Source organism: Cupressus sempervirens, chromosome 1 (genome assembly GCF_028749045.1).
Source record: "Cupressus sempervirens isolate cs-2001-9-10 chromosome 1, ASM2874904v1, whole genome shotgun sequence".
Lineage (NCBI taxonomy): Eukaryota > Viridiplantae > Streptophyta > Pinopsida > Cupressales > Cupressaceae > Cupressus > Cupressus sempervirens.
In genome coordinates, this window is record NC_143118.1 from 687,408,448 (window position 1) to 687,433,194 (window position 24,747).

Sequence of the window (24,747 nt, forward strand, 5' to 3'; positions counted from 1 at the left end):
AACAAATTATAAGATGACATATGTCCCTAGGGACATATTCAAATCGTTCATATGAGCCTATGACCTCATTTAATAGTGACATATGTCCCTAGGGGTCCTAGGGACAAATCAGAATCATTCTTATGGGTCAAAGAGGGTTATAGGTTGACCTATGACATGACCCCCTTCGACCCATTTAATGATGACATATGTCCCTAGGGGTCCTAAGGTCCCTACGGATATATCAAAATCGTTCTTATGGGTCAAAGGGGGTCATAGGTTGACCTATGACCCCCTTCGACCCATTTAAGGATGACATATGTCCCTAGGGGTCCAAGAGCCCCTAGGGACATATTCAAATCATTCTTATGGGGTAAAAGGGGTCATAGGTTGACCTATGACCCCCTTCAACCTATTTAAGGATGACATATGTCCCTAAGGGTCCTAGGGCCCTTAGGGACATATTCGAATCATTCTTATGGGTTAAAAGAGGTCATAAGTTGACCTATGACCCCTTTCAACCCATTTAAGGACGACATATGTCCCTAGGGGTCCTAGGGCCCATAGGGACATATTAGAATCATTCATATGGGTTAAAGGGGGTCATAGGGTTACTTATGACCCCATTCGACCCATTTAATGATGACATATGTCCCTAGGGGTCCTAGGGTCCCTGGGGACATATTCAAATCATTCTTATGGATAAAAATCGACCCATTTAAGGATGACATACATATCAGAATCATTTTTATGGGTCAAAGAGTTTCATAGGTTGACTTATAACCCCTTTCAACCCTTTTAAGGACGACATATGTCCCTAGGGGTCCTAGGACCCCTAGGGACGTTTTTGAATCATCCTTATTGGTCAAAGGGGGTCATAGGTTGACCTATAACCTCCTTTGACCCATTACAAGATGACATATGTCTCTACGGGTCCTGGGGCCCCTAGGGATATATTCAAATCGTTCTTATGGGCCAATGGCGGTCATAGGTTGACCTATGACCCCATTGGACACATTTAAGGATGACATATGTCCCTAAGGGTCTTAAGGCTCCTAGGAACATATCAGAATCATTTTTATGGGTCAAAGGGGGTCATAGGTTGACCTATGACTCCCTTCGACCCATTTAAAGACGACATATGTCCCTAGGGGTCCTAGAGCCCCTAGGGATGTATTCGAATCATTCTTATGGGTCAAAGTGGGTCATAGGTCCCTTCAACCCATTGAAGGATGACATATGTCCCTAAGGGTCTTAGGGCCCATAGGGGCATATTAGAATAATTCATATGGGTCAAAGAGGGTCATAGGGTTACCTATGACCCCATTCGACTCATTTAATGATGACATATGTCTGTAGAGGTCCTAGGGCCCCTAGGGACATATTCAAATCATTCTTGTGGGTAAAAGGGGGTTATAGGTTGACCTATGACCCCCTTTGACCCATTTAAGGACGACGTATGTCCCTAGGGGTCCTAGGGCCCCTAGGGACATCATAATTGTTTTTATGGGTTAAAGGGGGTTATAGGTCAACCTATGAACCCCTTTGACCAATAAGGATGAGGTTGACTTATGACCCCCTTCGACGCATTTAAGAACGACATATATCCCTAGGGGTCGTAGGAGCCCTAGGAACATATTTGAATCGTCCTTATTGGTCAAAGGGGTTTATAGGTTGACCTATAACCCCCTTTGACCCATTACACAACAACATATGTTCCTAGGGGTCCTAGCGCCCCTAGGGACATAGTCAAATTATTTTTATGGGTCAAAGAGAGTCATAAATTGACCTATGACCTCCTTCAACTCATTTAAGGATGACATATGTCCCTAAAGGTCCTAGGGCCCCTAAGGACATATAAGAATTATTCTTATGGGTCAAAGGGAGTCATAGGTTGACCTATGATCCCCTTCGACCCATTACACAATGACATGTGTCCTTAGGGGTCCTAGGACCCCTACGAACATATTCAAATCATCCTTGTGGGTCAAAGGGGGTCATAGGTTGACCTATGACCCCCTTTGACCCATTACACAATGACATATGTCCCTACGGGTCCTAGGACCCCTAGAGACAAATTTAAATCGTTCTTTTAGGTCAAAGGGGGTCATAGGTTGACCTATGATACTCTTCGACCCATTACATGATGACATATGTCCCTAAGGGTCCTACGATTCCTAGGGACGTATTCAAATCGTTAATATGGGTCAAAGGGGATCATAGGTTGACCTATGACTCCTTTTGACCCATTTAAGGAAGACATATGTCCCTAGGGGTCCTAGGGCCCCTAGGGATGTATTTAAATATTTCATATGGGTCAAAGGGGGTCATAGGTTGACCTATGACCCTTTTCGACCCATTTAAGAATGACATATGTCCTCAGGGGTCATAAGGCCCGTAGGCATGTAATTGAATCTTTCATATGAGTCAAAGGGGGTCATAGGTTGACCTGTGACCCCCTTTGACCCATTTAAGGATGACGAGACATATTTAAATCATTCATACGGGTCTGACCCATTACACGATGACATATGTCCCTAGGGGTCCTAGGGCCCCTAGGGACATATTCATATCATTTTTATGTGTCAAAGGGGGTCATAGGTTGACCTATGACCCCCTTCGAAGCATTTAAGGACGACATATGTCCCTAAGGGTCCTAGGGAGATATCAGAATCATTTTTCTAAGTCAAAGGGGGTCATAAATTGATGTATGACCACATTCGACCCATTTAATGATGACATGTGTCTCTAGGGGTCCTAGGGCCCCTAGGGACATATCATAATCGTTCTTGTAGGTGAAAGGGGGTCATAGGTTGACCTATGACCCCCTTCGACCTATTTAAGGATGACATATGTCCCTAAGGTTCCTAAGACCCCTAGCGACGTGTTTGAATCGTTCATATGGGTCAAAGGGGGTCATAGGTTGACCTATGACCCCCTTCGACCCATTTAAGGATGACATAGGTCCCTAGGGACGTAATCAAATCTTTCAAATGGGTAAAAGGGGGTCATGGGTTGACTTGTGACCCCCTTTGACCCATTTAAGGATGATGAGACATATTTGAATCATTCAGATGGGTGAAAGGGGGTCATAGGTTCACCTATGACCCCCTTCAACCCATTTAAGGATGACATATGTCCTAGGACCCCTGAGAATGTATTCAAATCATCTTTATGAGTCAAATGGGGTCATAGGTTGACCTATTACCCCCTTTGACCTATTACACGATGACATATGTCCTTAGGGGTCCTAGGGCCTTAGGGACATATTCATATCGTTCTTATGGGTAAAATGGGGTCATAGGTCAACTTATGACCCCTTTCGACCCATTCAAGGATCACATATGTCCCTAGGGGTCTTAAGGACATATCAGAATCATTCTTCTAAGTCAAAGGGGGTCATAGATTGACCTATGACCACATTCAACCCATTTAATGATGGCATGTGTCTCTGAGGGTCCTAAGGCCCCTAGGGACATATTAGAATCATTTTTATAGGTCAAAGGGGGTCATAGGTTGACCTATGACCCCTTCAACCCATTTAAGGATGACATATGTCCCTAGGGTTCCTAAGACCCTTAGGGACGTATTTGAATTGTTCATATGGGTCAAAGAGGGTCATAGGTTGACCTATGACCCCCTTTGACCCAATTGAGGATGACATATGTGCCTAGGAGTCCTAGGACCCCTAGAGACATATTTGATTTGTCTTTATCGGTCAAAAGGGGTCATAGGTCAACCTATGACCCCCTTCGACCCATTACATGATGACATATGTCCTTAGGGGTCCTAGGACCCCTAGAGACGTATTCAAATTGTTTACATGGGTCAAAGGGGGTCATAAGTTGACCTATGACCCCCTTCGACCCATTACACGATGACATATGTCCTTAGGGGTCCTAGGGCCCCTAAGAACATATTTGAATCTTTCATATGGGTTAAAGGGGGTCATAGGTCCTATGTCCCTAGGGGTCCTAGGGCCCCTAAGGACATATTCAAATCGTTCTTATGGGTCAAAGCGGATAATAGGTGGACCTATGACCCCCTTCGATTCATTTAAGAATGACATATGTCCCTAGGTGTCCTAGGGCCCCTAGGGACGTATTTGAATCATTCATATGGGTCAAAGGGGGTCAAAGGTTGACCTATTACCACCTTCAACCAATTACACGACGACATATGTCCCTAGAGGTCCTATGGCTCCTAAAGATGCATTTGAATCATTCATATGGGTCAATGTGGGTCATAGGTTGACCTATGAACCCCTTCGACCCATTTCAGGATGACATATGTCTTTAGGGGTCCTAGGACCCCTAGGGATGTATTTGAATTGTCCTTATGGGTGAAAGGGGGTCATAGGTTTACCTATGACCCTCTTTGACCCATTACATGATGACGTATGTCCCTAAGGGTCCTAGGGCCCCTAGGGACATATCAAAATCGTTCTTATGAGTCAAAGGGGGTCAAAGGTTGACCTACCCCCTTCGACCCATTTAAGGATGACATATGTCTGTAGGGGTCCTAGGACCCCTAGGGACGTATTCAAATCATCCTTTTGAGTCAAAGGGGGTCATAGGTTGACTTATGACCCCTTTTTGACCCATTTAAGGATGACATATGTCCCTAAGGATCCTAGGGCCCATAGGGACATATCAAAATTGTTCTTATGGGTCAAAGGAGGTCATAGATTGACCTATGACCCCCTTCGACCTATTTATAGATTATAATACTAATAAGATAATATATTATTATATATTATTAACATAGCTCATAATAATAATAATATATTATAGATAATAATAATAATATATATTAATAACATACATACACACACACACACACAGATATATGTGTGTGTCTTACGTTATTATATTTAAGATTATATATTAATAACATAAATTAATAATAGAGCTCATAATAATAATAATATATATTATGTTATTATATTTAATAAAAATATAGAAAAAATAATAATACTATAAATTATATTTATAGATTATAATAAGAATAACATAATTTATTATTATCTATTAATAGATAATATGTTATGTCTTTACCTTTAAACATCATTATATATATATGTTATATCCTATTATATATCGCTATATACTAAGGAATATACTATTAACATAGTATATATATAATATATTATGTATATATATAATATATACTATGTAGATAAAGCAATTATATACTATATAAATATATATTGTTATATTTCTTAATATAAATATAAATTTAAAAATTAGATATATATATATATATATATATATATATATATATATTTATATAAAGAAAATATAAATACATAAACATATGTATTTATATTAATAAATACATATATAAAAATATTTAATTACTATCACAAACTATTTTTTCCTCCAAAATTTCGTGGGGGACATATCGGATATCCAATTTTACTAGCATCAAATTCCAACTTATTCGATGTCCCTGCAGACCCGACAACATCACTTCTTGATTTTTTTTCATAGGCTTTATAAAAAGTCACATTTTAGGGCCCAACCAATAGAAAAAGATTCAAAAATACAACCTTAGGTGTCTAATATTGTCATCTAAATGGGGAGCAACAGTCGTGGAAAGGCGAAACACAAAAGGAAGTTACCCAATGAAGACATTGTGGCATATAGAAAAAGGGAAAAAATGGGACACCGAAGAAAAAGACAAGGTATGATAAATATCAGTCAAGTTGACGATGAATTAGTCGAAGGTGAAATCATAGAGTCAGATAATGAATATATACAGTTAGAGAATGAAAATGTACCTATTGAAAACAATAATGCCAAAATTGACAATTTAGAGAATGAAAATTTCAAGGACGAAATGCTACCAAGTCATAATCCAAATAGTATAATTGACATGTCGAACTTGACAATGCACATAAATCTAATGCACAAGAACCTTACATATCTCCTAATTATAATTGAAATGAAGGTTCTAGAACACCAAAATGGATAATTGAAATTGATGAAATGATTATTACCAGTTTGGAAGGGAAAAAATCAGAAAGAACCATTTGGTTATGGGCTATAAGACTATATAACATGTTCTTTGGCAACAAGACAGTGGTGGAGCAATGTCAACTTTTCATGCACTTATTAAAGATGCAAAAGATGAGACCTATGCTTTCCAAATTGAAGATTCATGTCAATAAAAAGTTGGAAAGAAATGTCATTATTGTGAAAAATCTTTTCAGTTCTCTCAATAGCATTAAGAAAAATAGCAGGGAGAAGGATAACAGAGCTACTCGAAGGGTTATTACAACCTCTTTGGTAAGTCATCATTTGAGAATGGGTAGATATATGAGACAAACTTGTATTGATTTGAATCTAAATCGAACTACTTTGAGAAGAGCACTTAGTCAATGAGAGAAAATTGATGATCCTCTTCAAAATGAAACATGGGCATTTGGTGGGAGACTTCCATGTATTGATAAGAAGCTATCCGATGATGTGAAGGAAGAAATTACATAGTTTTGGCACTCTAACTCATGGGTATCACCCAATGATAAAGACATGTTAATGTTGAGAATTGGCATCAGAGACCGCACACCACATCCTAAACAGTATTTGGAGGTAAGTCAAATTATGTTGTTCAAACAATTTAGAGAGAGTCATCCAAGTTTTCATATATCACAAATGGCTTTTGAATCTTTGAAGCCATTTTATTGTGTGCCACTCAAAATTTGAAATACATGTTGTTGCAAATATCATGTTGAGTTTTCTATGCACCATGAACTATTACGCTCCATCCGTTCTACTTTGCATACTAAAGAAATGTTGGAGGATTGTGGGGCTAGCGGACGTCCAAAATCATCAAGAGACTTGCTAGATCAACTTTTATGTTGTAGAGTTGATGGTTGTTTCTTTTATAGAAATACTTGCTTAAATGAGAAGTGTTTAGAATGTGGTGGCTTATTCAAGTTTGATAGATGTTTCCATGAGGGGTGCGAACAAGATCTTGGAAAGATAATAGTAAAAAAAAAAGTATATGAAACGGTGAAATACACATTGAAAAGTAGGGGTGAGAGCTCTAGATGTGAATTGGTTAGAAAAGATATCAGTGTGGCTAGTTTTATTTCAAATTTCAAGAAAAATCTTTTCTACAAGTATGCAAGACATAGTCACAGGTCTTAGTGGTTGGATCAACAATTTAGAATGTGTAAGGATACTTTTCCCATTGACACTATTGTATTAGTTGTTGATTTTGCTGAGATCTACACATTGCAACCTCAAAATGAGACACAATCTTAGTATTACAACTCCATTCAGATTGCTATTTTCATTCACATAACATATAGACATGCCCTTGATAGTGCGGAAGATAATTGGAAGATTATTGGAGAGTATCATTTTTATATGAGTGATGATAGATCTCACTCTCATGAGTTTGTGCAACACTGTTTTGAAAATTATTTTGATTTTTTACATGAGCATGCAATTGCTATGGATAGACATATCATTTGGTTAGATAACTGTACAGGTCAATTCAAGAATGCTCGCATGTTTTATTGGTTGTGTAGGATGCACATAGAGAGAGGGGTACCTCATATTTGGATTTTTTTTGAGTCTGGCCATGGAAAAGGGGAACATGATTGAGCAAGGGCATGTGTGAAGAGAGCTCTAGTTAAGGAGCAATTGAAGGTTTCAGCAGCAGAGCTTCTTGATGCTCATAGCATTGTTGATTGGTGTAGTTTAGCATTATCACAGGGGGGGACTCTTGATTCAGTGGTACGCAGGTTCTTTTGGTTGGTTGAGGAAGGGTCCATAGCTAATAGATTAGATTGTGCTACAGTGAGAGACTCATCAAAAATGCATTCATTTCAGAGCTCTGATTCTAGTACATGGACCATTTGGACACGACAACTAGCTTGCTTTTGTCCTAGTTGTTTCCACTGTGATTGGGATCACTGTGAGTCAAGTGAGTGGGTGGACACATGGGCTCCACATTATCTTACTCCATTTCCTATCATACCCTCTATAAAAAATGATGACATGAAAAGTTCACTTGAGCATAACCATCTATCAGATCTACTTCAGCCAAGACATGTCTTTGCATTGGTTGCACCACAGGGGAATGATGAGAAATCTGATTATTGGTTAGCACGTTATGTAAGAGATAAACAAAAACTTGCACAACCGATCATAGATGATGATGGATTCACATATCCTACTGGTTCAATGGTTGTCCCTGGAACATGGCTACATACATACATGCTTAGAAAGAACGAAATTCCTGCATTCGAAGACTATCAAAAGCACAAAATAATTCTCATATATTCGCATCTTATTATAGCAACAAATGTAAAGTTGTTGAAGCATCAAGGAAGATCAAAAGTAAAAGAACTTTTTACTATTGCTAATGCTGATCATAAAGCCCTATTGGAGACCCTAAAACAGAGAGAGGACCCTACTGAAACACTCGACCGGGTATATTTACTTCTTATGTTATTTTCTTTATAATGATTCAATGAACTGATGATTATCTTGTTTAATACAATAAGTTACTAATTTTTTTTATGATATTGGGATGTAGGTACATCATGAAGAGTTGAGGGGGAGGGGGGGGGGGGGGGGGGGTGATTGGGAGTATTCATAAGATTTATGATGTATTATGATGTAAAATGTGAACTTTTTTTGTATATGATTTTTGTAATAACGAAAAAGAAAGGTTAAATTAGTTGTACATTGTAATTTGTATTTTGGTAGGTTCTTTGTAAGGAATTATAAGAGGAAGATATTGAACAAGTTCTTGCAAATCATATTTGCATGTGATACAAGTCTATAAGGACAATTTTAAGAGCATTTATAACTATATGAAAGATAATTGCTTGCAGATATCTTATTACAAGTTTGGCTTTTTTCTTATTTGACATAGAGGTGACATTATGGTTATTAAAACTATTTTTATCAAACTAATCAAATAAGAAAAATCTAGGAAACAGATGAACAATTAGAATACTTGATTTCTTAAAAAATAATTTGGGGAATGTGTCAATAAGTTTGAATACTCATTCGCAATGAGGCATTGAAAGAAAAAGTGATTTTATAATTACAAGTACATGTAAGCCTTTTACTACAAGTCTTATCAATGCATTTCATTATTTTTTATGGTGTGAGGTTTCCATTGTATATTTTACTTATTATTTTTATTTTTGTAATGGATACAAGACCCCATGGTGCAACTATAAGCCTTGGGCATCAATTGGTCCAATAAAGTGGATTTTTTGTTATCTCTATGTTTTTTAGGCAGTCTAGGTGTTTATAACAATAGTAGGGTCCCTAGGCGTTTGTGGAATCCATTTACAAGCAAATTTGCAATAAAAATTGTAACTCTTAACAGCAAAATCCTCATTATGCCCATTTTGAGGGAGGTTGTCATATTTGCATTGAATTGGGTGCATGTGGTTTTTGGGTCATACTTGTGGAAGGTAAGTCTAGAAACCTTTTGTAGTGTCTTGGGTCCTATGAGAATGCAATTTGAGCTTTGAATCTATCTTAAATTGGAAATTATGTTATGACTGGTGTTACATACTCATCTTATAGGTAAATTATGTGGAATTTATTTTGTGAAAATGAACTATGGGTCATGTGTTGATGAAACATGAAAGTTTGTGAAGGTATTTAATCCAAATGTTTATGCTAAAATGTTATTAGACATTGATACTCAATAGTCACTTACATGTACATGTAAGTTCAGGTGGGAGTTCCTTAGAAAGGTGTTAATTTATTCTATTCGGTGAGTTATGAATTGATAAAATAGAGGTGGTGAGAAAATGCTAAGATCTGCTAGTTGATGTTTACCATCATATATATACATGCTATATGCATATGGTTTCTAGGACATGAAAGAAGCATTAATAAAATAGTAGATGCAAATTGTATTAGGTCAAGAAGTGGTTCCATGGTTGAAATTATCTATGATTTTTAATTTTTCAAGTGAACCATTATGTTAGCCATGATATGATAAAATTAGTTGTTGATTGTTAAATTACAATATTTTACTATTTTATGAATTCGACTATCTTGACATAGATACATAGCAAAGGATATGAGGATTTTACTGGATAATTGACTTTTACAAGTTTATGTTCACCTTACTTTGTATCCAACCTAAATAGTTACTGGATACTAAAATCCATTGGGCTCATGATTAGCACCGAAAAAGAGGCATATCATATTCTATACTAAAATTCAAAGGAATAAACAATCTTGAAATCATAAAGTAGGGTATCTAGATGGAGAAAAAGAAAAGGAGAGAAAACCCAGATGAAAGAGTGACCAAAATTTTCACTCCTACGAGAAAAAAATTATCAAAATTCTCACCCAAAAACCATATTCATGTCCTTCATAAATAGGGAAACCTTGAAATTGTTTACATGCTACACACACTCCCTAAATCCTCTCCTTGAGTTCTTAAAATTGTCATCTATTTATTCACATGACTCTCCCATTTTAGTATGAGCAAGGTCACTTTGCTCAGACATGTGAACAATTCTCATGGCATCACCAGTGAAAAAGGAGAATCTCATGTACAATTCCTTGTCTTGTTGGAAACATGTGCACCTAAAATGCTATAAGTCATCTTGAGAAAGTACCGAAGATTTTATATAGAACTTCTTGGACTACTGATACTTGAGTTGAGTTGTGCAGGGAAATCTATGGAATTAAATTTGGAGAATTAGAACCAAACTTAAGTGAAACAGTTAGCCAAGGTTATGTATATTGAGAGACAAGACCTCATTTTTAATAGTGTCTTATTCTTACATGTATTATTGAATTAGTGTAGTTGTTAATTATTATTTGTAAATGTGTAACTCCTAGGTGGACAATGCCATGTGTGTTGTGATGTGTAATTGTGGTGCCACTTGACATATGTGATGTGTACGTGTGACATGTCCACCAAAAAAACATGTGAACCCTACCTTGACCATATTATCCTATTAGACTTCCCATATGATCTCCACTTGGTTAGAGAGCCTTAGGATGGGTCAAATATCTAGAAATTTGTATGTAAACTTTAGCTGGGTTTTCAGAGGGTCATATGAGCACCTAGGGCTAAGTTAGGCCTGTCCCACTTGGTATACCTATAGTAAGGGTCAATTTTAACAATATGAAAACCCTTAGTTGACTTGAGAGGCCTCCCTAAAGTTGGTTTTCCAAGATGGATGAAAATCAACTTTTGGAGGATGACCTTGGTTAGACAACCTTTCACTTTTGTGCAAAGACTTTTTTCCTTTATGAAGCCATTTTTCTAGTTTCTAAACTTAGAAGTTGTAAGGGTTTGGGAAGAGTGACCAATGAGATCTCACACTTTCACCAAAAGGATTATAGGAAATGGGTGGATCTCTTTTAGGGGTTTTCTCCATGGTTGGAAAAATCATTGCCCACTCTCCAACTTTGTGAGACAAGCTTAGGAGTTAAAGAATTTTGGAGAATTGGAAGGGAGCTCTTCATCAACCATCTTTCCATAACTTGGACCAAGGTTGGTTCTCTTCTCATGTTGTGTAACTGATGTTCTTACTGCAAAATTGGTATTGTATATGTTTTTGCTTTCCTATAATGGGTAGTTTGGATGACATTTGTTTCTCATTATTTTTCCTTATGTGTTGTTGTGGTTTTTTTTTTCTTGTCGATTATTATGGGTGTTGTTTTCTTCTTTGTGTGTTTTTATGGATGTTCAAGGCATCACTCACCCTTGGGAGGGAAGTAGTGGCCTTATGAGTGAAGGGGCTAGTTGGGCCATCCCATAAGTGTAGAGTCTCTTCCCTTGGAGGGAAGAGGGAAAAAGAATGAAATATGGTCTCCATGTGCCACAACTTATTTTACACTTGGGGTGATAAGGGGAGAATTTGTGAAAAGAATTATATGTGCATCTTGAAGCCTTGTGAAGGAATATCATTGTTTTTTTGGATTTTGAAGCCTTGTGAAGGCATGATACTTGGTGATTTTTTGGCTTCTCCACTTGGGTTTGGCACACCTTCACTCTATTTATTGGGCCCTTAGAGTGATCTATTGTGCAAGCTTGATAAAATGGTGTTTATTGTTGTTTTGTTGAAACAGTCCATTATTGACAATTGTAGGTCATTGTGAGGCTTGGGAATGAAAATGGCATTTCTTGGTTTGTGTATATTCTTGTGTGTATCTTATTTTGTTTTGTGTTTGGTGTGTGTGTACCCTAGTTTGGTATCTAGTTCTCCTATCTCCTTGAAGGTTGTGTAGGAGTTGGCTTGATCCTTTATTCCATTGTGCTATCTTTGCATCATCCATGGTCAAGGAGTCTGATGTAGAGCAAAGGAGGTAACAACAATAACTTCACAAAGTTGAATGATTTCACAAGGTTTTCTAGGCTTCTTCAAGGCACCTAATGGCTTCACATGCACACTTTTGGAATATACCTTCAACTAACTATTCCAACCCCAAAAAGCATTTTACTAGACTCAAAATGAAATTTTTAAATAGGTTTTACAATCCCCAAACCAATTTCATTCATAAACCCAAGTTAGCCTCCTTGATTAGGCTATTCTCTTTTTTGGATCAGCAGACCCTATTTTCTTGATTTTTCTCCCAAACTTTCCAGAACACCAAGAAAATAAATAGGCTTTTCAGATACCCTTTTTGGATTTTTATAACATATCCAAAAATTAGATATCACTCCTTTGGAAAGATTGTACGGGACAGGGCAGTTTGTCTCATAATTAGGCCTAATTAGGCCACTTTTACAAAGCAACCATGCATAATACCTCTCCAAAATCCACCAAATTCATGGAATCATCATATTTCATGCCCAATTAGACAAATAACCCACCAATTTCACTCTATAAGGTCTTTTGGTACAAAACCCCCAATTTCATGCCTTAAAACCCTCAAATCCTAGGGTATCATCAATCTAAGTCAATCACTCACTTCCAAGACCTAAAATTTAGGATTCACCATTCATTCAACTTATCTTCAAAGGTTATCAAATAAAAAGTATACCGCATTCAGCCAAATGTACGGCTGTGTAACAGTTAGCACTCATTTGGTTACCCAAATCAATCCTTTCACCAATCAAACTTGCATATTTTTCACTTTAACCTACAGATCTTCATTCATCTTGCATATTAAGGGTTAGTCAAACATGTTAGAACTGTAGGTTCCATCCTATGGATTAGTTGTACACAAATTAAATGCATCTAAATAAGAAACTTTCTCTAATCTACCCCTATGGCTCATTTGTGTTGGTACGACCTATACCTTATCCTTGTATAGACTGTCTCTGACATGGATAAATATTTCTACCCATGAATTCATCATCTAACTGCAATAAAAGGTGGCCACCAAGCCCTAACACAGTGAAAACAAGAGGGAAATTAAGGGGACAATCATAGTGGGAATGATTTGCCTTAATGAGGGCAGGGTTTGAGAGTTGAATCTTGTTTATGGTGTTAAAAAATAGAGGTCTATAACTTGAATTGGTCAAGTAAGGCATTATACGTGGGAGATTAAGCATACCCTAGAAACAAGGGTTTTGAATGCATGATTTGGGGATTTTGGGGCTAATGAAGCCATAGACTGAAATTGATTGTGTAATTGTCTAATTGAAGGCATTTGATGAGCCTATACAAAGTTTGAAGTCCATACATTAAGTATCGCTATATGTTGCTTTGTAAATGCACTATTTCTTCCATTATTAAAGACAGGGTCATTGTGAAGAAACTTTGATTTTTGCCAACGGAAGCCATCCAATCTTGACATATGTTTTGTATAGGATAAAGGGTACTTGAAAAGGTCATTGGTTCAGAGAGTCACTTGGGAAAATCAAAAGATATTTGCCAATTTACCTTGCTACTGTTATAGAAATTGAAAATTGTCACTGACAACATTTTGGCTTGCTATGCATTTTTTCTCTAGATGTGTTGAAACTTGAAGATGATGTTTGGAACATGTTAGATAGGCTAGAAAAAACCTATTAAAGCCTAAAAAATCCTAGAGTTGACTGTTTGTGGGATTTTCCTATCAGGACCTAGAAGGGTCACTAGGAACACAACCACAATCTTGCTCATTTTGGGTGTTTACTTGGGTCCATCACCCTATCCTCTACACCAGAAAGCTTGTTAATTGATCACATACCAACCACATCTCATCAAAAATAAATAAATCAAGTAACGCATACATGAGGTATGCACAATCACTAACCATTCTATGCATTTTTTTATCACATCAATACATGGAACACTAGTGCAAAGCACCTAATCATTTTTCTTGTCTTGATGTAATAAGGTCTAGGGATAGATGTAATGATCTCCCTATGACCATCCACATTTGTAATGGACACAAGACCCCATTGTGCAACTATAAGCCTTGGCCATCAATTTGTCCAATAAAGTGGATTTTTGATAAATTCCATGTTTCGTAGGTAAGTTTGGATTTTTAGAACATTATTAGGGTCCCTAGGAGTTTTTAGAGTCCATTTGCAAACATATTTGTAATAAAACTTGTCCTAGTGCAAAAATTGCAAAAATTGCAAAAAGTTGCTTAGCAACTTTTGCAATTCTCTTGACAACTTTTCAAAATCTAACTTCTCATCGCTAGAACCATTCAAATTGTCAGTGCCATTAGCTCCAAGTGGGTGGGTGAACCCTAGTGACACCCTTGTTCCAGCCACAGAGACCATCCATCGTCTGTGGGCACCCCATACTGAGGAGTCTCCAAGGTGCTCTAAGTGCGTTTCGAGGTCAATCTTTTGAGGGTCATAACTCAGAGCTCATGAGGGCTATTGATCAACTATCAAATGCTACAGGACGGTGATGCTGAGGCCTAAAATAACCTATCTCATTTTTGAGAGATCACATTCCATTTGGATTCGGCACAATGATCTCGCTCGATGCCAAAACTCGCAGTGTGCCTCAATTCATAGGTGCACCACAGCGTAACTTTGAAACCGCTGATCTTGGCATCAAATTGTTAGTGCCATTATCTTTAGGTGGGTGGGTGAACCCTAGTGACACCCTTGTTCTGGCCACAGAGACCATCCATCGTCCGCGAGCACCCCGTACCGAGGAGTCTCCAAGGTGCTCTAAGTGCATTTCGAGGTCGATCTTCCCAGGGTCATAACTCGGAGCTCATGAGGACTATCAATGAACCGTCCATTCAAGTCTCTTAAGTTGATATATTTTGAGGTTTTGTTGAAATTGAAAAGTTGTAGTATGAGGATAGTAACGAAGTGAAGTGCTAGTTATCAAAGGTTATGAATCTATGAATGACTTGGTGGTTGAGAATAGAATCCATGGTTGAGGAGTGGAGTCATTAACTATGTTGAGATTAGATTTGAATCCAAGAGTTAGATTCAAGGTTGAAGGTGGAGTTTAAAATCAAATTTGGGGTTATCTGAACCTTGTGTAGGATGTTAACAAGTGTGTTTATGTTATGATAGAACTTCAAATTATACATTGCATCCAAATTTGATAATAAAGTTTGTTAAAATGTTATTAAAAAATTATTGCATTTGAATCAAATATAATAAACATAATCAAAATTAATGATATTCCATAAACATGAACAATACACATGATCCATGATAAATTGAACATTACTAGATACTAAATTAATATGTATATCATTGTGCACATAAATGACAAAAATATATATCAAAATACATGTATCCATAGAAAAAATTTTACACAAATATATATCAAAGATCATGTATCCATAGACAAAGTACTCAAATATATATCAAAATACATAGATCCATATACAAAATGTGGCTGATCATGTCATTAGAATGTGTATAATATCAATGTTTCTGTATACAATGTGGCATATGCCATCTCAAAATGTCTCATGATGCATCCTATGACAACTATACTATCCTAGGGTGCTGGTGGACGATCAAAATGCAACCTCTTCACTACACTAGGTGGATTAGATGCCTCCTACATAAACAAAAAAGGAAAACCAAAAGTTAGACTACTAAATTTATATGATTCTTTATATCTAACATTGAATTACTCAAATGCATAATGATCTTTTTTGTAATGAAGATTTATACTATCAAAATTTCATAATAAATACCTCTCTTGTCGACCTCCTACACCGGTCAGGAGTCCTCTTGTATGCCATTGGAAATGATGGTACCTCGCTGATTGTGGGCTATATATGTTCAAATACGTTTGTCAAATCAATCTACAATTTAAACTATAACATTATAACTCATCAATGCTAAATTTATAACATATTTAATCATGAATTCAAATTACAACTTGCTATTTTAGGCTTCACTTGAGGAGAGAGTGGCCGCATCATCAAATCTACATAACTCTCCCGTCGGACCTCATGTGCACTAGGAGTCTCCTATGAGATACAAAATAGTAGTTGTTAATATCACGGAAACTAGTTTTGAATTTATTTATGAAGATAAGTGATGCAGGAGCATCCCATTCTCATTAGGGGAACATTGAAGATCCAAGGCATTACAGAGGTCATGGAGCATCTCTTGAAGTTAATTGGGCAATCCTTGCACCAATTATGGCTCATGGAAGCATAAAAAGTTATAATGTTGGACTCATATGTGGAAAAAGTTGTAATTGGGCATGAGATAGGATTTTAGGATTTCATATGGTAGATGAGTCATTTGATAGGTTCATGTAGGTTTTCATGATCATATCTTGTCATTAGACAAGTCAAAACGTTCAATAAGCCCATTAAAAGCATAGTTTAATAGTTAGAAATTTGAATAGTAATGGTTATGTGTTTTTTGGAGGGAAACTCCATAATTTAAATTTTATGAAGAGTTAAAAAATGAAACAAATTGGAGGTGGTTAAGGGGGTTACTAACCATCCCTTGAAACTTATAAATTGTGATTGTACAGCTTGGAGGGTCAGATTTGTACGGATTGTCTTAGAAAATTGAATGAAAGTGCTTGGTTTTCAAGAGCAACTTGAAGAATCCTTTGTTTTGTAAGTTCTTTTTGATATTGGAATGAGTAGTAATATCATATTAGATATGTAAATGCATGGTGAATTCTGAAGGAGAAGTTCTAGAATTGAGGTTTGGGGTTTGAACAAGCAGGCCCTAGTTTTGAAGCCATTTTAAGGAGGGTTTTGAAGTTTGGGTGTTTAGGAGTGTGACCAAGACCTATAATATTGAAATCTCTTTGATTTATATCATTAATAGAGACTATGAAAAAGGATTAAGTTAGATTGCAAGTTTGAAGGGTACTTGCTTTGTAAAAGTGGTCTAATTAGGCCTAATTCTGAGACAAACTGCCATGTTTAGTACAATCTTTCCAAAGGAGTGATATCTGATTTTTGGATATGTTATAAAAATAAAAAAAGGGTATCTGAAAAGCTAGTTTATTTTCTTGGTGTTTTGGAAAGTTTGGGAGAAAAATCAAGAAAATAGGGTCTGCTGATCCAAAGAAGAGAATAGCCTAGTAAAGGGCAAAACTAGTCTCTTTTGTATCTACTGAAGATTTTTGGGTTTGGAAACCTTAGAAACATGTTGGTTGAAGTTTTTTAAGGTGTGTAGAGGTGGAGGGAACACTTGGTGAATATAAATCCAAGTTTGGAGTCTTTGGTGGCATTGTGTGCATTTGGGAACACCATTGAAACATAGGGGTTGGGTCCATATTGTGCTTGAATTTGCAAGTTTGTGGTTAGATCCTCCATCCTTTACATCAAATGGTATCAAAGCATCAAAAAGGTCTTTTGGGAGTAGATAAGTTGTAGGTTTCATCATCATAGGAGTCTTTGTCATCCTTAGTGTGCTGGTCCCTTTGTTGAAGCCTTGGAGTGTTTAATTCCTCCTTGTGTGTCCTAGAGTTGAAAGGTACATAAGTGGTGCCCAGAGATTTCTTGGTGAGGAAAGACAGAGAATCAGTGAGTTGGCCCTTGGGAAGGAAGAAGACATGTTGTGAGAATGCCTTGTAAAAATCAAATGGCTAGAGAACTTGAAGAATTGAGAGAAGAGTTGGCAAGAGAGAAAAGAGAGAGGAGAGAACTTGAAGCATCTAGAGTGAGGGAAGAAAGACACATGAGAAGAGAGAGGCTGCAACTTATTGCAAGGATAGAATCCTTAGAAAAGGAAAGGCAATAACCTAGAGGAGAAGAGGTTAGAGGAAGAAATCATGGAGAGAACCATGAAGAAGAAGAGGTTGGTAATGCAAGGCAAGAGCATGAGACAACAGATGATCCTGAAGAAAGGAGATTTATGAGAATCATTAAGGAAGTACAAGGTAATGGTGGGAAGAACCATATTGATTTGCCAATATACCGGGGTAAAATGGATAGTGAAGAAGTGCTAGGGTGGATAGAGGCCCTTGAGAACTACTTTGATCTTGAAGACATAGAGGCAGATAAGAAGGTAAAAGTAGCAAAAGCTGAGAGGAACAACACTCACTTGGTGGAATAGTGTTTAGAATGAGAGAGAGGAAAGGTGGTGTAGGGCACCTAACCTATGTGGCAGGGGGCAACAAGTATCTATGTTGCTGGACACCTTGCCACTCCATGAAAGCGAGGATTCAAGTAGATTAGGAAGTTGGAATAAAGGTTTGGTCCATATTTTACAAGTTGGTCTATGTTTTGTAATAAAGGCACATGTAAGGCCCACGAGAATTTTTGTGTGGTTATAAACCAAGTGACTCCATGGGACCAAAAGGCCTTAGAATAGGGTATTTAGAGTCTAAACAATATTAGCAAAAAGTGGTTGTTTGTTTGTTTTATGGTTGGGAATGCCTATATGGTTGTTCCAACGGTCATGTAGACCTTTATATATGTCATATGTGATCTCAATTGAAAGGGGGAGATCAGAGTGTATGGTGGTTTGGACAAAAAATAATAAAAACTTTAATTTTTTGGAAATTTACTGGTAATCGCTCGGCTATTATGCTGGTATGGATTTGTACAAAATTTTTATGATTGCTAAGTGTATGAAATAGTTGTAGGGGTGAGTTAGGAAAATTTTGGTTTTGGTTTGACTCAAAAAGGAGTTGAGGTTTAAAAGTTATCTGCATTTTAGTAGAAGGTGGTTTGAAAAGCCTTGTTTCCTAGACCCTTCCACAAATGCATCCCTAACTTGCATTCCCACTAGTGGAACCCTCTAAAATTGAGGGATATGCAAGTTAGGAGACTAGGAAACATAATGCCAAAGGTTGGAGGCCTAGAGAGAAGGGAAACTATTTTTCCAAGTCAACCCAAGGTCAAGCAAGTCCATGTGCTTGACCGGTTTTTGCAAGGTAATTGGTGATAGTCATGGTTGCATGCACTTCTGATCAGTTTGAGTGTTGGAGTTGGATGCATTGAGTGTGTTGGAGATTTTATTAAATGTTTTGGGTCTTGGGAACCCACCTTGTCCATTCTTCCTTGAAGCCCTAGCCTAACTTGATCAACTAGGCCTACGTACCAAGAAGTAGTTTGAAAGGTGCTGGAGCAAGATCAGACCAAAAGCTTTTGGATTCTTAGTACGTGACAAGAAGGGTGTTTGGACCTATGGAGAAGTCCCTATGCTATTAAGGGATACTGGGAGAAAAGTGCAAAGAAGCTAATTGGAAGGCTACAAGGTTTGTAGGCCTAGAAGTGCAAAGGTGTGTTGAGAGTTTGGTGGAACCAAACAAAGTGATGATTTTGGGTTGGAATAGTATGTCCATGATTGTCTCTATTTTTGGTGACAGTTGGTGAGGCTTTTGAAGTGGAATTGCCTTGTTTGGCTTGGAGGTTGAGTATACCCGGAGTGGGTAAGAGAACTTGTGAGAAGTCCTAGAATCCTAAGTTGGATTGTGATAGCCATTTATTGGCTTATGGAAGGTATTTGCTGCAGACTCTGCATCAAAAGGGGATTGAATAAGATTTCAGATTGGGAGAGAATGATGACCATGGTGAGAAATCAATTCTTGCAATCTGATTTAGCAATCCAAATAAAGATAAGAAGGAACAATTTGAAATAGAGGGATATGGATGTCATGTCCTATACTGAGCAATTCTATACCCTGAGTATTAGGGGAGGACTAGAAGATGAAGATGAGAAGGTGGCTAGATACATTAATGGCCTCAAGTACAATATTCAAGATGAAATAGGATTGAATGTACCAAGGACACTTGGAGAATGTTTTCAGTTGGCAATCTAGGTAGAGGAGAAGTTGAAAAGAAAGAATGAGAGGCAAGAAAATTAGAGAGGAGGTGGAACAATGAGAAGAAGAGGTGTAAGAAGTTAGTTTGACACTTCAAACAATCAAGACAAAGATAAAGGAAAAGAGATTACATCTAAGACAAGAGGAAGTTTCAAGGGAGGTAGATCTGGAAGTGGAAGAGGTAATAGTGTTTTCACAAGTAAATGCTTCACATTTGGAGGAGTAGGCAATCAATCCTACAAGTGCCCTGAGAAAGGTGTGGATTTTAGGAAGGAGGAGAGGAGAGTCACCTTGACCCAAGGAGAAGAGGAAGAAAAGAAGTATGATAATGCATACCTTGAACTTGAAGGAGAATCTTTGATGGTGAGAAGAGGGCCACAAATGCAGCAGCAAAAGGAGACTAGACCATCCATTTTCAGGACAAATTGCATGAGCCATGGTAAGATTTGTAAGATGATAATAGACTTTGGTTCCTTTGATAATTTAGTGTCTTATGAAATGGTAAATAAACTAGGATTGAAGAAGTATCCTATTGATGGACCATATAGGGCATCTTGGGTCAGTGATGGACAAAATATTGTTGTAAGGGAGCAAGCAATAGTGGATTTCTCTATAGGAGAATATAAAGATCAAGTTATATGTGATGTCATTCTAATGACATGCTGCCATGTAATCCTTGGAAGGCCTTGGCAAGCCTCAAGGAACACTATTCATTTTGGCTCATCAAATGTTTATATAGTACACAAAGATGTTGTGAAGTTTAAGCTAAATCCTTTGATTGGTCATGATGAGGAAAGATTTATTTGTTTTGGCAAGAAAGAGTTTGTGGACTTGCAGGAGTAGAGGGAGAGTAAACATGATATGACAGATATGCCACTGAAGCCATCTCTTTTGGTTATGAAGGATGAGATTGTTCAAGAAAAAACTCAAAATTCTTCTTACAAGCAAACAATGATAACAAAAGGAGTGATGATAGGAATAGTATGGTGTCCTTTGGTGACGAGAGTGAACAAAGAAGTGAACATATCCATGGAGGATAAGAGACAGGGTTAGCATGACCTCAGACAACAATTTATTTAGCCTTTGTCAAGGATAAAACATGACTGTTCACAATTAGCAGGTAGTAAGCTTACCATGACTGGTAACAAGGATCCAATTCTTTTTGTTTCTAATGATTTGTATGTAGGTGTACAGGGTAATACATTACAGGTGCAAAGTTGCAAACATCCCTCTAGAAGGATGGGAGGAAAGAAGATAGTACCCCTTAACTCTTGGGACAAGAGTTGCTTTGAAGGTGGGGTGTTTGGTGCAGGGGCACCTATTAAATCATCTAAGAGAGCCTTGGTACCAGATGAAGATAGAGGATCAAAGACATCATTGATTGTTAATTGGGATATATTAAAACCAATAATGGAATTATGTAATAAAAAATGTACTTTGAAAGACAAAAGTCATAAAAGTCCTAGTAAGGACCTAAGGGCAACATGATGTAAAATGGCCAAAAGAGCCATATGGGGTAGTCTTAGGATAGTTTCATACTTAGTTGCATTTAATAAATCCATATGACCAATTTTGAGTCAATGGAATAATTTAGAAAGTTAGGGAATGCATAAAAACTATAGTTTGAAATTTGAATTTCAAATTCAAACGGTCATATCAGTTTTGGAGGGAAAGTAGTAATTTGGTATTTGTTTGATTAAATAAACCTTTGTAACCAACTTGGTCGGTTGGACAGGTGCATATAAGCCTATTTAAGTTGTAATGAACATATGCAAGACATGAATCATTATTGGTATGGAAAAAATCATAGAAATTGTATGAAACAACAATCATACTTTCCTCTGCATCAATAAGAAAAATAAAAAATAAATGATAGTTATACATATAATGGGGCTCTCTATGCGAATGGAAATCCCTGATGATCTAGGATGCTAAATCTGTATAGGCTCATCGCCAATAGCCACACCCTATATACAATAAAGAATGTAATTAAATGGGATTACGACAAACATTTTACAAGAATGCATCGATATTTAATCAAATAGAAAACATCTAATTACCTTTCCTTTGTTAGTGCATGTTGGCTCACCCCCGCACTTTGTCCCCCCGGGGCAGGTGGTATCTACAAGATAAAAGAAAGATTAGCAACCATATATGCTACAATATCAACTAGAAAAAAAAAAAATGTGAACACAACATAATGTACCATAGATGTATCAAGGCCAAATGAAATGGCCGAGAGTGTAGCATCATCTATCTGTCTAAGCTCCTCCTCGGTCATCACCTAAACATGAATGAAGATCACATACATGTAAAAGTCAGTATGGCTTAAAAATTAAAATTACTCTGTTATAAAAATTAACTTTAAATTGCATATGTCATAACAAAAAAATGTATACACGTACCAACATCGAAGGAGTCCATGCCTCTTCATTCCCCTCCTCTCTTGCATCAGGGTTTGTAGTCTCTGCACACGCGTTTGGTGTATCCTCGTCTAATACAAAATGATACTCAGGAAGATCACCTATGGGACCCATGCAAATATTCTTGCATGTAATGCAAGTGTGAGGCACACAAACATGTGATGAGCTAGCCGATGATGAACTGCCACCAACATCATTAACACGAGGAGGAAGGAATGACCTAGCCTAATATATCATTAGGCTACTTAGCTTATGAATGGCTCTGATGGTCTGAGAGCTAGCCTCTACCATAATATTTGGATGATGCACTCGAGGAGGGGGAGAGATATCAGTGGGGGGGACAAAAGTGCCAAGTTTCTTCTGTTGGGAAGAGGATCTATCCTAAGGAGCTCCTAGTCCTAAGCCCATGTTGGGCTTCATGCTCCAATAGTTCACTTTAAGTTTCAACATAAGTTTTGCATATAATTTTCTAAGGAAATAAAATGGTATGTCTAAATTTCCATGTGGAGGGATATCAAAGACCATCTACCAATGATCCCAAAAATTTGCACGTATGGCATCATTTGTGCACCATTTAATCGATAGTTTGGATTTTTTTGGGTCAACTGGTATACCTAGTTTCGAGTTAGCAAAAAGGCTAGCCAAATTGCCTTTGGTTATGTTGAGGGCCGCGACCTCATCATAATCCAAACCATCATCAAACATCTGGTGCATTTTTTGTTGGTTCGTAAGGGTTTCAATGTTATCCACTATGGTGTTTAACGTGGATAACATAGGAGCCAGTGCAGGTACATTATTATATGTTCTATGCAAACCTCTCAACTCGGTGAGATTTTCATTTATCAAATCCTCGATTCGAGGAGGGTTTTGAGGAGGTAGAGGATCATTTGGTGGACGGTTTTGTGGGGGTACTGGATCGTTTGGTGGACGGTTTTGTGGGGGTACTGGATCGTTTGGTGGTGGGTTATGAGGAATATTATTCCTTGCCTCAATGTCATCATTTTGATCAGCCATTCCTATTGAATTGCAAAATGTAATATATATTAAAAAAAGATCTAAATTTTAACCATTTTTGTCAAAAAAACCCTAGATTCAACTAAAACAAACAAAATCATCCAAAAATCTATTGAATTTAGTTTTAAAATGAGTTGGGAAAAAAAAAAACTTGAATATCTGATATCTGATGGATAATAGTAATACTGGCCCCAAATTAACGTGAAATCAGGGCCCACGGGCTTGTGATTTTATTTTATCCTATGCATAGGTATCGGATATCTGATATAATATTGGATATCCGATATCGCCGCAATAACATATAATGACATATAATATATATATATATATATATATATATATATATATATATATATATATATATATATAATATAACATATAATATATAATATATATAATATAACATATAATATATATTACATTATATTACATTTTATATATTTTTATATTATATTTTATATACATTATATTAATTTACTATATATAATAATAGAAAATATTATATTATATAATAATAATATTATTATATTATATTATTATAGTGTATTATATTATATTATTATAATTTATAATATATTATACTTTTTTATTATATATTATATTATAATATATTACTTTTTATTATAATATCATATCTTATATATATATATATATATATATATATATATAATATTACATTACTATATATTATAATGTATTAAATATTATATTATATTATTATAATATAATATATTATTATAATATAATATATTATTATAATATAATACATTATAATATTATTATTATAGTATAATAATATTATACGATTATAATATAATAATAATAATATTATTATATTATAGTATAATAATAATATTAAATAATAATAATAATTTTATTATTATTTAATATTATTATTATAATATAATACTATGATACATTATTTAATAATATTATTATTTAATATAATAATAATAATAATAATAATAATAATAATAATAATATTATTATTATTATTATTATTAATATTATTTAATATAATAATATTATTATTATCATTATTTAATATAATAATAATAATATTAAATAATATATCATACTATTATAATAGTATGATATATTATTTATTATTATTATTATTATTATTATTATTATTATTATTATTATTATTTAATATAATAATATTATTATTATCATTATTTAATATAATAATAATAATATTAAATAATA